Source organism: Electrona antarctica, assembly GCF_951216825.1.
Source record: "Electrona antarctica genome assembly, chromosome: 6".
NCBI lineage: Eukaryota > Metazoa > Chordata > Actinopteri > Myctophiformes > Myctophidae > Electrona > Electrona antarctica.
In genome coordinates, this window is record NC_136811.1 from 38,775,673 (window position 1) to 38,788,592 (window position 12,920).

Genomic DNA, 12,920 nt, shown 5'->3' on the forward strand with positions numbered 1-12,920 from the left:
CAGCACTGAATCCATATATCCCCCACCTGCTTCTCCTGGTTGGAAATACTACTGGGTCTGCAAGATAAGTCAAGGGCAGAGTTGAACTCGATCTTTTATTTACTGCTCTTAAGCCAGATTTATACTTTGTTGCACACCACGTCACATGCACCGAAAATAGCAGATGTACAAGCTCACAACGTGTCACAGCGTGATGCGTTGTGATCTTGCAGATCGGTTATTTTCGGTGCGCGACACGGCACACATCCAAGTATAAATCACCCTTTACCTGCTCCCTTCAGTACAGTATCACTAATCTACAGGTGAGTAAGCAGGGGATGGCAGACTGCAGCTTGCCAGACATAGATAAGCAGATTCATTGACATAGGAGACCCTTGGCATCATTTCATTCCCAGGCCTATTATACCTTATTGATCTCTGCTCCAGTCGCTTTCTGAACCCCCCCACAGAACACAAATAAGGCAGCTACTTTGACTCCAGAAATTCTCTAAACTCAGCCCTTTCGCACTGCCAAACAGACTGCCTTCCAGCAACAACAGCAGCAGCAGCCCAGAAATCATTTGTAAGTATTTTAGGTTAGTAATTCTCCCCCTCCTCACCCTCCACCCCTACACACCCCACCACCAACGTATCCTTATTAACTCGACATTTGATCACACATCAGCTTGATATATGGAGTGGGCGGTTTCAGCAAGCATGCAAATGCGAATTTGTTTCTGGTCCACAGATGAAATATTCCGAAACATCAAGGAGTCTGATTTGTTTAAGCACCACATGTGTAGGTGGATCTTATCTAAACATCTGCAAACATTACAGACAAAATGTGTGTGGTCATCATATATCATCATTCATAAATGTTGCCTCCACTGCAGACACTGAAAAATACAGTGCATTTCACCATTGAATGTTGCACTTTTGATTTAGACAAAACCACATCTTGCATGCAATTAAGTTAATGAGGTTTGCGCAGTTGGACAAATCATAAATGGAGTAAGGAAAAAGGTAATAGCAGATTTTTAGGTATTTTGTCATCCCAAGGAAATTACAGAGAAATGTGCAGGAAAGCTGTAGAAACTACTGTATGGGTCGCATACAGTTACATTAGGGGAGAAAATGAACTGGTGTATTTTAGAGGTCATTAGAAAGAAAGCTTGTGAACATAGAAATCCCTGAAGCTATCACAAACATTCACTTGATACTTGATAGTTAAAGATTTCAAGCCATAACATTTCAATTTCTTATTTTTTATTTTTGATAGGTGCTATTGACCTCATGCACACAGTTGCCATCTTGCCAGCAAGGTGCTAACTAGGTGCAACTTCCCATTGATAGCCCATTCATCCAAACAGAAAAGTTCTATCTAATTGTATTAAACAACGTCAAACTCACAACATTGCAGCTGTATGGAAACTCGGAAAGCTTGAATTATCCTCTTTCAATCTGTAAAGTTTTTTTTTCCATAAAAATCCACCATAGACATATTATGAGCTACTTCCTGTCAATAAATTCTATGCAGGTTATTTTTTTCCTAAGTGTCAGAGTTTGGGAATGCTCGTTGGATATCATTCAACAGCCCTGCGTACCACCTGTTCTGAATTTGCACATAATGCAGGAGGCAGCAGGAGGAGGTGGAGTGCTTCCAAACTAGAAAAAAAAATCACCTGCAAGGAATTTCTTTTTTTTAAAACATCTGTTTATTATGATTTTTGGTTTATAGGCATTTCAAGAATGTTTATCAAGAAATTAACAGATTAGATTTTTTTTTTGCAAAAACATACAAAACAAACAAAACAAAACAAGAGACTTACAAAAAAGAAGACAAAAGATAACATGGCTGATGACTAAGACCTGCAAGGACTGTAGACAACAAGTCTACAGTGTATTTTTATGAAACAAACACTTTGCAGATAGAAAGAGGATAATTCAAGCTTTTCGCACAGCTGCAATGTTGGTGAGTTTGACGTTGTTTAATACAATCAAATATGACTTTTCTGTTTGGATGAATGGGCTGTCAATGGGAAATGGCATCTCGTTAGCACCTTGCTGGCAAGATGGCCATGGTCTGCATTAGGTCAATTCCGTATAAATTTTGTATTCTGTATAACTGGAGAGCAGAGGCAATGATTGACAGGCAAAATCCCTCAACAGCGACACCTGCAGGCAGCTGAGAAAGCCTCGCCCCCTTTCACTATTAACCCCGCCTCCCACCCTTGCTGATTGGACGCACGAGGGCCAATGAAATTGAATGCTGCCCTCAGAACACATTCCAAGGCATATAAGTCACATCTGCCTCAGAACATGGAGAGAAAAAAAATGCCATGGCTCACTGGTGTGGATATTTCGGTTAAATCCTTTTAATACAGTGGTTTTCAACCCTTTTCATGTCAAGGTCCATTATTTATTCGGCATTTGATGAGATGTAGCCACTATGACCATTGACCAAAGACTTTGAATATTTTGTTGCTGTTGGATAGAATGCTGTCCACAATTCTGTACAAACTGATTTGACGTTGGTACCATATAGGAGAGATAAGAGGCGTTGATCAAATTAACAATTCTTCTACATTCTCTAATTGTGTTGACTTCTTGTAAATTAAGTAATGCAATAATTTAACTCTTGAGAGAGTCAAATGAAACCAAAGACCCGTAACGGATCCATTTGGTTTCATATTACGCTCTCAAGAGTTAAAGATCTAATAAGGGTCCATTTGGTTACCAACTCCCCATCATTTAGATGGGGCCACCTGGAACCCCCTCAAGGACCACTGGTGGTCCCCAGACCAATGGTTGAAGGACCATGATAAAGACTTTTAATGTTTTGTAAATCCAGCATGTCATGAAACCTTTATTAAAAGTGCTCAAGGTGCCCTTGAGTAAGACTCAAGGGCTGAAAGCCCACAATGTTGTGACTGTGAGCTCGTATATTGGCGATTTTCAGAGATGAGATTTGGTGTAAATATTTAGTGGAGGTCTTGCTCAGACACATAAACTGGCTGGGGCCGGGAGGGGGACCAGTGACCTTCTGTTTAAAATCAGATTCATTGTCACATCACAGATTTATAAAGTAACAGAGTGGGTGATTTATTTGTATTTTTTGTGCATAGTTCCCATCGTATCATTTTTTCCATAGAAAAAGAACAGGAGGGAGAAGAAAAATGAAAGCACAAAAGACAAAAGTCACTGCGTTGTGTACATGGGATTAACGTGCAAAATGTCATGGGACATTTACAGACGCCCTCTACCCATTCAGCTGCTACATTGCGGCATCAGTGGCATGGATGGTATTTTATCGTTTTCTCTGCAGACAAACATGGCGCTGAAGCATGGGAGTGCACTATTGGCATTAGCTTTATAGCTATTAGTAGGTGTATACATTTATTGAAATAAATAATGATTTACAGGAGAACTCAATAATCATAATCAATTTTGAAATTGCACATAGTACTTGACTACGTTCAACTGAACTCTGGATCCTGGATATATAAACAAGTTGTGCAAGTTACGTATATGTGGAAAAAGTAATGACAATTTTTTTCACACAAAGTTTGGAACTTACCAATGAAAACAACTTGTCAAACTACTGGTGTCGACAGACACACCCATGTCAACATGCCCATGCTCCAAAGCCTCCAACGTTTGTCTGCAGCTTAATTCCCATATACTCCCATTTCGACGAGTTGCCGTTCTTCAGCTCCAGGCTGTTATCAGTCAAAAGCCAGAACACTGGATTCCTCAGACCCTCGCCCACTTGTGTCTTTGTCAGTCCACATCTCTCCACTCGGACAAGCCCCGTATCGGACTCAGGTCGCTTTTGGCCATTATTTACAATGTGTGACAACAGGCGGCCTTATCTGATGTGTTGATGTTAGCCGAGCTCAGCTGCTGATTAATAGACACCAGGCAGGGTCATGTCAGCTCTCTCTCTATCTCTCTCTCTCTCTCTCCTGTGTGTGTGTGTGTGTGTGTGTGTGTGTGTGTGTGTGTGTGTGTGTGTGTGTGTGTGTGTGTGTGTGTGTGTGTGTGTGTGTGTGTGTGTGTGTGTGTGTGTGTGTGTGTGTGTGTGTGTGTCTCTCTCTCTCTCTCTCTCTCTCTCTCTCTCTCTCTCTCTCTCTCTCTCTCTCTCTCTCTCTCTCTCTCTCTCCTGTGTGTGTCTCTCTCTCTCTCCTGTGTGTGTGTGTCTCTCTCTCTCTCTCTCTCTCTCTCTCTCTCTCTCTCTCTCTCTCTCCTGTATCTCTCTCTCTCTCTCTCTCTGCTTCTGTCCGTCTCTCTCTCCGTCTCTCTCACCGTATGGCATGCACAGAGGGGAAGATGGGGGAGGATATTATTAACCAGAAATAAATGATTATCATTATTATAACATTGCATCAAAAGCAAAGGTTATTTGAAGGGTATGAACACAAGTGCTGATGAGCGTTTTTGAAAACTTGCTGTCTTAACAGCAGAATGGAGAGCATGCACATGCTCAGATGCACACATGCACACTTGTGCCAAGCATGCACATATAATACTTGAACACACACACACACACACACACACACTCACTCACGCACGCACGCACGCACGCACGCACGCACGCACGGTTTATTTTCTTAATTAAAAGCTTGAGTGACAACTTCGCCTATTTCGTCCATGGCTGCTTCAAATAGAGAGCGATAAGACTTATATTCAGGAGACCTTATCAAGCTCATCTATTTACTGCGGGGCAATTTTTCGTTCCCCTCCTTACAAGAAAGTGCAGACTGAAAAATATCCTTCTCTCTCCTGTGTTCCAAGTCTCCAAAGTAAAGCTACATGTAGGATATGCTTCTCTCTTTCTCCTCCCTTCCACAGTGCACAAAAGTAAGAAATAGAGAATGGATTCAACTCGTGTCTTAATGTGCTTTCCCATCTAAGCTATTATGTTTTAGTCAATATCCAGGCAGACCGCTGAGTAATGAATGTTAGATCTGTTCAAGGTTTTGAGTGTTTTCTCTTGGGTAGCCTATCACCAGAGCTGATCTCTAAACACTGTGCCTGTTTTCGTACAATTTAACAGACTGGCATTAAAGCACCATAGAAAAGAAATCTCTCTCCTTTGGTCTATTTTGGTCTATCATACGGCAGGAGCCACTTTATGCTACCTGTCTCCTGATCGTCCATCCACAGGATAGCATTTGTGTCATGAATGATAAGCATAAAATACAAATACATTTTACCTTTAGGTCCCCTAGGAGAAATTACTCAGAAACATTTACACATTATTATCGCTCCTGTTGTATACCCCAGTGTGTGTGTGTGTGTGTGTGTGTGTGTGTGTGTGTGTGTGTGTGTGTGTGTGTGTGTGTGTGTGTGTGTGTGTGTGTGTGTGTGTGTGTGTGTGTGTGTTTCCCCCCAGAGTTGGCCATAATCAAAATAGATGTTTGACAAATACTGCTTTTCAATGGCTTATGCAATACTGCTAATGCAGATGACCTGAAGTGCCTTTGTAAGCAAATGTGTTGCATGTTTTCTGGCTGTGTCCTTGGAGAGGGGACACTATGATAATAAGGTTCTCATATAAAAGCCAGATGCAATCTTGGAGATCTCACTGTGTTACAGTATAGTTAGTGATACTGTCCACTGATACTGTTCCAGTGTTCCTGCTATTCTGGTGCTCACAACACATTGCGTTGTAACCTTGTAGAATGTCCATTTCCGCAGAAGGGATTTTGTATAAAGAGAGAAGAGGGGGGGCTGCTAAAAGCAGTACTAATATTTTTACGTAACGCCTTACCTACAGGTATCGTGCTCTGAGTGCTCTCTCAAATCTATCTGTATACAGTAGTGTAGTGACATCGGATTCACTGTTACAACAATAGCCCCAACAATGCCCTATTTGGCAAGGAAAAACGGAACCTTGGGAAGGTGCCATGGAGGCAATATCCAAATGCAAAACAAACAAAGAACAAGATGTTCATGCTGGTAAAGTGACAGTAAGAACAATAATGATATCTTACAGAAAATCATTAGTACTGCATATCAATTAGTTTCATTATTGCTTGGTGTTTCCAAACAATACTACAATGTAAACTGTATATGTAAATTGTATTTGAAAGTGTGTTCACTGAGGTATTTCTTTCATCCTTTCATATCCATATCCCAAAAAAGAGCAAGACTGTTGCACATGCAAAACGGGTTTGTAGAAGTCTGAAGAGCTTACATGAAAAACAAAAACAAACTAAGTGCCCCTCGGGGCACAGGTCTCCACCAGGGCAGGTTAGGTTGTGGCCCCCTGGTGGCGCTATAATAGGCCAATGTGAAAAGGGTGGGATATATTCCTCAGCCGATGATTTGAGGCATTTTGTTCCAAAAATGTGTTTTGCAAAAATCCACCTGTTGGTGGCGCTATAACAGGCCAAAGTGAAAAGGGTGGGATATATTCCTCAGCCTAGTAGGAAAGTCTGTGAAAGATTTCACGTAAATTGCACGCTGCGTTCATGATTTGAGGCTTTTTGTTCAAAACGGACCTATCTTGCAAACTTCGAAAGCCAATGTTAGCCAATTAGGATGGAATATGAAATATCGGACAGATCTGTCTTGAACACATGACTATAGAGATAGTGTGAAACGATTTGTGGGATTTTTGGACCGAATCTGGAGGAGTAATATAAAAAAATGTGTTTTTCAAAAGTCGGCCTCCTGGTGGCGCTATAATAGGACGTTCTGGAAAATGGCATCGACCGGGTTAACGGTGCCGGAGCTTAGCTGGTAACAGACGGACGGACAGACGGACAAACGGACTCACTCACACACACACACACACGGACGGAGTGCAAAACATACTCTCTCCCCATGCCTTCGGCCTGGTGGAGACAAAAACAAATTGTATTTCCCTATTAAAGTTTTTCTGTATGAAGACATCTCATTGTAGATTTTTCATCTATACTTTCATATCCTCCATAGGTTTTGCCTATATTCATCATTGATTAGGGATTGGACGTTTTTAACGTAGTTTCTCAAAATAATGAGTATGATGTGGGAGTATGAGGCAATATTGATAATCTATGCATGTTTTTTTTTCTTCCAGCAAATCTTATTACACAGACACTGTTTTTGTGAAGCACTTTTGTGAAGTATTTCATAAAGATCCAAAGAGATCTAACAGTCACCAAACCATGGCACTCGATATGACCACGGCCAATTTGTCAATGTGGGGAAGAAGACCAGTTTTTCCTAGGTCTTCGCCACTTTGCCACCTAATTGTGATTTATGTAGCTTTGTTCACAAGCTGCACACCTACTGTAGTAACTTGCTATTGATGGCTAAATATTGGATATGTGGGCCACACTGTCATTAAGGAAGCCTAATGATCAGAAATCGCATATTGCAGTTGTAAACAATCATTGGTCTCTTATGGTACAGTACATTCACAACAACACATAACATTTTTTGTACTAGTGTACAGTACCCTTGCGGCAGTCATCCATCGCCTTGTCCTACACAGAGTGACCGAGTGGTTCAGCTTTATAATACAACAGCACAGCGTTTTCTTCATTCTGTGAAGGAGAGATCTCTCTTCTGTTATGGTGAAGCTATATAGTTACCAAATGTGTCCTTGAGGTTCTAACCATTTCTCCTCCCTCTGTGCATTTACCCCTGCTCTGTCACCCGACTCTCGCTCCTCCTTCACAGTGGGAAGATTTTCTAATATCCATTACTTCCACCAGGGTCAGTGCAATCGCACTGGGTCCGCCAGAGACTTGGCAGGTGCCGATAAGGGCCTTGCTCCAGACGCTGTAATAAGTTAACAAATCCCTCCATGACCCAGAATCCCCTTCACCAGCGTGGCACCCCACTATTTTCCATAAAACCATTAAAATCTACCTGGTGTCATATTGGGAGTGGGGAGTGGGGGGGGGTCATAGTGCACGCCACGCCATGCATGGCTCAAAGCCTTTTGACCGATAAAACAAAGAATTCAGTGTAAAGTATAAACAGAAGAGGGCAGGATTTGCAGTTTCAAACCCTGCTACAGTATGCGTATGGGGCGGATTCAGTCCATGGACCATGGAATACACTACCAGGCCTGGCTGCAGATGTGCTCTTTAACTCTCTCTCTCTCTCTCTCCCTCTAATTCTCTTTCCTTCCTTCCAGTCTCCTCTCCTCCACTCGCACAAAGAGGGTCATTTTGATTGGGCCTCCTGCAGCTCTTATCCGATAATGATACCCGCTTCACTGGCTATCAGACCACAGCCCCACCCACTCCCTTTTCTGTCTCTGAGCGCACTGCATTCAACCTGCCAATCATGTCTTAGCCGCATTCAAGTGGCAATAGTGTTAATGATTCATTTCCCTTGTAATCCCCGCGCAGGCTGATAAGCCCATGATGGGTACCATTATTTGCAGCTGTTTTCCATTGTTTGTGGTTTTCATTTAAGCCTTGCCGATCCAGCCGTTGAGCCTCTGTGAGCAAAAGAAAAACCCACAGACATGAGCTGTTTGAATAGATTAGCTTACAGCCATGCTAATGAAAGTCAAAACGTGGTCAGTCAGTGTAATTATTTTTCCTAAAATGTACATGTATTAGAATACATTTCCCTTACCGGAGAACCCAAGAAAATTGTCATAAAATGACGTCATGAACAAGCAACATTGACACTGGCAGCAAACCTTCAATACATCACAGAAGGTTTCTCAGCTGCCAGTGGACGTGTTTTTAAGACACTTTCATTCTGACTGTCTTAGGTCTTACATTTCTGTTATATAACCTTAATGTTGCACGACTGACTAGATGAATATGTTCATCATGGCTATCTGAAACCCTGTACCTGGGATAGAATGTGGGTTCGTGGCTGGCTGAAAACTAGTTTATGACTGTCTGGCTCTTGAAGTGAGTCGATCATATTCAATTCCGGAGAATTATCTAATCATCACGCAGTGTATGTCAGAGCAAGGTGAACAAGGCCCACTCATAAAGACATCAGGCTAAACATCAGTGGAGCACACCATGGGTAATGACAAGTTTCATGAAGCCATAAATCTGCCTTATCTAATGATTTGGTTCACCTGCTTCACCACTTTGATGTGTCATGGTGCCTATACTTGTCATTTCAAGGGGAGATGTCTTGCAAGATAGCACTGTTTTCTCTCAAATGAACTAATTTATATATGTTTAACTGCTTCAATGGTTGTCTCACAGGAAAATAGTGTTGAAATACACCAAATTGCACAATGTATAAAATAGTGGAAGGAGGTTGGAGTTTTGCTCTTCTGCATTGTCTCCCCTCATTCTGTTGAAAAGTGGGCTGGCTGGCATGCAGTCCTTCGAGGCAAATTAAACACTGCAGCCATCACTCAATCCTGCAGGTTGACACTTTACAACAGTGGTTCCCAAACTTTTTCATGTCAAGGACCCCCAAATTGACACTAATTAGCCAGCGGACCCCATTTGAAAAGATATACCAGGGACCCCCATAAGAGAAGATCTTTAGGGCTGTAGCAATTATTCTCAACCCGTTTAATTTCAAGGACCCCCAGTTTGACATGCATTAGTCTACGGACCCCCATTTAATGACTAAATTACTATCTCTGGAACCCCCAATTTATATTGTAAAATCAATGTTAATTTAACTCTGAGACCAATGGAACACTCTCAGAGTTACGGACCCATAAAGGGGTCCATTTGGTTCCAAACTATCATTTAGCTGGGGACCCCCTGGAACTTCCTCAAGGACTCCTGGGGGTCCCCGGACCCCACTTTGGGAACCACTGCTTTACAACATCTGAAGCATCAGACCCTTCCTCAACAAGGAGTTTACCCAGTTCCTTATCTTGGTCATTTGCTTGACTGTTGCAGCTCCCTCCTTACTGAGTACTGACTTCCTGGCATGCTCACTGAAACCCCTCCAAATGATCCAGAATGCAGCTAGCACCCCTGTCTGCAACCTCCCACATGCTCACTGAAACCCCTTCAAATTATCCAGAATGCAGCTAGCACCCCTGTCTGCAACCTCCCAAAATGTTAACGTCTCCCCTTTTGCTTTCCTTTCATCGGCTTCCAGTTGGTGAAGGCCTACGAGGAAATCAAGGGCATGGCACCCTCTCTGCCCTTCAAGACATGAGCCAGCTCCACACCCCACCCCACACTCTCTTAGATCATCTAACACAGGAAATCTATTCAAACACCCTGACCAACGCTCCACACAATCTTGGCTCCTAAGCTGTGGAAAAACAATCCATTTGCAGTCATAACTGCACACACTCATTCCCCATTTTTCATATCTTCAGACTCCACCTCACCACCTACTGTAAGACCTTTTTTGATAGATGTTAGTTAGACTATGCACTTACACCACCTTTACATATGCATGCACCTACTGTGTGTGTGCGTGCGTGCGTGCGTGCGTGCGTGCGTGCGTGTGTGCGTGCGTGCGTGCGTGCGTGCGTGCGTGCGTGTGTGCGTCCTATATCCTATATTAAAATTGGCGAATGGGAGGGTGGGCCGGTGGGTGGCCAGACCACGCCCACGTCACAGTGACTCAGACATGGGTGTAACGATACCTTTTAACAGCGATACGATACGCATCATGATACATGGTTAACGATACGATACATGGACAATATTGGTTCATTCATGATGATACGATGTGGTATGATTCAACAATTTAAAATTGATACAGTAACTATTTAGCCAAAGAAAATCAATCTGTGTGAAACGTGTGGATAGTGCAGGTTTTCTCAGGGGAAAATGTATTGTATGCATACTCTATGTATGTACGCATATTGATACAACTTTAAATTAAAATCGCTGCATCGATACAGTTACTGCATCATTACACCCCTAATAAACAAACCTGATATGCCCACATCTACATTTAGATTAAGCTATTTTGATTGATTGATATATTGCTAGATTGACTGAATACTTAATTAGACAGAAACAGAAACAGTACGGTCATACACTTGGGCTAAAAGGATAATATGAAAAAATCATGAGGACTTCCATTGCGGTCCTATGTATTCAATATCATCAACAAATGGGATGTTCAAGGCCAGTTAGCGAATAAGGAGGTCGATCCACCCTGTACTTAGTGGCCTCATTGACATTACTGAAATGTCACTCTGCTCCCAGAAATGCTTCCACCAGCAATTCCAAAGACAATTGCCACCTTCCAAAATTATACTCTGAAATATGACTTTGTTCAGGATTTGGAGGGCAAGAAGCGACCGTGGATGATGTGCTATTTGGTTCCAGTTCCTTTCACAGAACATTATGCCTTGCCTCTAATTGAATGGACACTGTCGCAGGTTTCAAATAAATGACCGCAATATGTCCTCAACAATGTATCCTAATGGCAGTTTGAACAAACAGTTCCCGCCCATAGTCGAGAACACATCTCTCATTGGATATATCCTGCCATAACAGCCTCGTTTACAGGGCAGCTTTGCTCCACCATAATAGCTTGCAGTTATGGGAGGTTGCCAAGTGTCCTGAAAGGCACCTTAGTTTCTTACTGTTTGTGTGATGAGTAAAGAAAGTTTGGGTGTAAAAATACGCACGCACACACAAAATCACATTAGCTACAAATCAATACTGAAAATCATCATGTGGGCCAATAATGAATTTAGCTAAAACTCCATATTCAATGTGAGATTTTCTTTTTTATATATAATTGGTTCAAACCACGAAAATGATCCTGTTTTTCAAAGAACCCATATGTAATGATGGAAATATTTTAAGCTCCCACTGAGCTGGTTCTGTGCTGGAGTCCCTGTCAAGTTTTGCCTCATCAGTCTTTTAAGATAACTTTCTCTTCTGTGAAACAGAGAATTCTCTCTTCTTCTCTGTACCTCATATCGCCCACAAGGTCCCTCTGAAGATGATTGCATAGCAACATTCAGTACTAAGAGACAGAAGACATTCTCACTTGAAAGGAACAGATAATATAAAATGAACAAAAGTATGCCAATCCATGTCCATCCATGATTGACGGGTGTAATTTATATGTCATAGCGTGTTACAGTTGGGTTTTAAACTACTGTATATAATTCAGATCAACATATGGAATGAATTCTGTACTGGCCATATATGGAGTGTGTCTTGAGTGTACAGGGTTTGATGAGGTCAGATCAACATATGGAATGTCAGAACAGGTCAGCTCCATATGGAGATCTAAGGGTGGCAGCGGGGGCAGTGTCTTGAGTGTACAGGCTTTGATGAGGGCCCAGGTAGAGCCGGGCATTCATTTTCGGGCCTGTTGAGAACTCTAGTTTTCGCCAGCTGCCGGGCACGGCTGCATTAATAACTTTGGAGCAGGCCCGTCTAGAGTTTAAATGGACAGGTATCAGTCGAAAGGGAGACATCGAAGAGGAAGGATGGATGGGGAAGGATCAACATATGGAATGTCAGAACAGATTCTGACATAGATCCATATATGGAGGTAAGGGTTTGAGTTTTGAGTTGCTGGCCAATATTGATGACATCACGGATCTCCATATATGGGCTTAATTGCGACAGCAAGTCGCATTTACTATGACACCAGGGATCTCCATCCATGATGATGCCACGTGATGTCACGAGACCAGGGCACCATATGGGGGCTTTCCCCATGTATGGGGATTTTGAGTGATACACTGACTGACTGATGGGAAATGCATGATTTCCCATCGCAATAATACACAAGAGGGAGTATACCATGAGATGTTGGTGCGGTGGTGTCTGTGTGTGTGGTCATATAGGCATGAGGCACATGCTAAAGTGCTGTAGATCAGCACACCAGTGCCAATATCACAATAGCACAACCTTGAGTCTATTATAAAGCAATAAGCCACAAGAGGCAGAGGTTTACCTTGCATTTTAGAACAGTAAAGAAGCATGACGTGGAGTGGAAGTCTTCCGAACCTCTTAGTTGTTCTAAACATGGAAAACCATGGCCTTTGGTGGCATATTGCCTTTCTATTA